The sequence below is a fragment of the Austrofundulus limnaeus genome, unplaced genomic scaffold (genome assembly GCF_001266775.1).
Source record: "Austrofundulus limnaeus strain Quisiro unplaced genomic scaffold, Austrofundulus_limnaeus-1.0 Scaffold91, whole genome shotgun sequence".
In the NCBI taxonomy this organism is placed as follows: domain Eukaryota; kingdom Metazoa; phylum Chordata; class Actinopteri; order Cyprinodontiformes; family Rivulidae; genus Austrofundulus; species Austrofundulus limnaeus.
In genome coordinates, this window is record NW_013952493.1 from 1557653 (window position 1) to 1559981 (window position 2329).

Below are 2329 nucleotides of genomic sequence, written 5' to 3' on the forward strand. Positions count from 1 at the left end.
AGGAAGGAAGGAAGGAAGGAAGGAAGGAAGGAAGGAAGGAAGGAAGGAAGGAAGGAAGGAAGGAAGGAAGGAAGGATAAAAGAATTAAAGTAGCAAAAAGAAAGGAAATAAAAAGGAAGACAACAAGAAAAATGAAAAAAGGAAGCAAAGAAAATAAACTTTTCCCTCTTTCTTCTTCTCCTTTTAAGTGAAACAAAATATAACAGAGAAGAAAATACCAAAAAAATGGGGGAAAAACACCAATCTTGTTAAAAAATAAGACATTTTTGTCATGAACTCCATTCTTTGCTAAATTAAATTTGTCATATCCTGATGCAAACATGAGAATAAAGAAAAAAGAAATCTGTAAACATTTGTTTTGATTTTATGTCTGGTTTTATGAAAGGTTTATTCTCTTTTTCAGTTTAAAAAAAAAGTACAACATTTACGGCATTACTTAAAGATCAACTTTGTATTTTTCAGATCACTCACAATGAGCTGACAAACTACTTTAAGGTTTTCTAAATTAGACTCTTTTTCAGTAAGTCTAACTGCTTGAATAATGTTTACAGTCACCTTTTTCAGACAAAAAAAAAGGACTTGTTACTGAGTGAATGAGGAAATAAAGGTTTACAAATCAACCAGGGGGAAAATGAGGAAAGAGAGAGAAAAACAGAATAAGAGGCCAGAGAAGAATTCCAGACTTTGGAAGAATGTGTGGGAAAAGTGAAAAAGCAAATCTCTTAATGGAGGAGCAGCTGCAGAATCTGGAGACCAGTCTGCTAAAAGGTGCTGCTTCTTTTCTTTTTTCCTTCTCTTCAGCCTCCCTTTTTTATTATACTGTTTTTCTTGTTTTTCTTTATGCCAGCAGTTTTTTTGTTTTGGTAGGGGGAAGGGCAAAAGCTAAAAAGCCTAAAAGTACGACCTCAATTACTCCTTTTCATTTTTAGCCAACTGGAAAGTGAAAAAGACGTCATCAGAATCTGAAGGGTAATCCTCCAGCCATTGTGAGGCCAGGTACACCAATCTGTGAGAGTGAACTCGGATCAAATGGAGGAGCTGAAGCGTGAAGATGTTGCTGTTCTTCTCATGTCAGTCTCTCAATAAACACATTTAGATTAATGGTTGAAAATTACACACCAATGCAGGTCTGGTTTAGATAACACATTTCTGTTGGACGTTTTATGTATTGTACTTTTGTGGACAAACAACAAAAAGGAGAAGTTTCTGCATCATCACTGTTTTCTGTCTGTTTGAAGACGATGCTGCCAGGTAAGAAGTGATGAAGGGTCATTTAAACTGAATCTGTAAGACTTTAGACATTTGATCTAACAGGACCACTTTTAACCAAGTTAGTTTTTAATGTGCTTATTTTTCTAAGGGCTTCCCAAATGGCAGACAGGGATCCAAATCCGAAACAGAGTTTTTGTTTTCGTTTTAACTACGCGTTTTCTTGTACTTGTGCATGTTTTCCTGTWTTTACAGTCATTCATTTTAGGAAAATTTTTAAGAGCAGCAACTTTTCTAGGATTTTTGGTCATTCGTGGTTTCCCTCTCCTTCAGAGTCAGGGAGGACTTCAGCCTGCAGGTCGCTGTGGAACTGCAGAAACAGCTGCTCAAACTCTGATTCAGGCCAAACTGAGGTTTTCAAATGTAATCTGCAGAACACAATCAGACAGGCAGACAGTGTTCTTGCGTATATAAAGATTTCTCTTTTTTTGGTCTGGCCACACGCTGCAAGCTGAAAGGACTCGTGCTCAGATGTTGCTTCCTTGGAAACAAAGCCACCAGAGGCAACAGCTCCATCTGGAGTCTCTGCAGAAAACAAACAGCCCCGATGACAGCTGAAGGCGCAGGAGCAACAAAAGTCAAATCTGAAGAACTACTCAGAAGTTCAGACTTTATTTATGGTGTGTTTTTGATTTTTCAATAGGAAAAAAGTAAACAGCTGTTGGGTCTGAGACAACTGGTGAAACAGTGATCACATTGTGAAACGATCAGCACTGCCTCCTGAACAGAATCCTCCTTTACTTTCATCACATTTTTTATCTGAAGGTGTTAAAACTCATATTTCATCTACAGCGGGTTTAGAGGGGGGGCCTCAAGGCTGAGGAATGTGGATATTTATTTGAATATATCTGCTAGCATTTAGYTCAACTGATATTAGAGTGTTTATCTGGAAAGGCTGGATTCAAAAGAGATGAAATCAGAAATTTTATGTAAATATACTAAATTGAAGTCATTTGATTTTTTTTTTGAACAGGTTCCCTAAAACTTTGTTGACTCCGYAGTGCCAGAGAAAAATTTCAAAACAAATTCCAAAGTTAAAGAGTGGGTCGTCGTGCAGCAG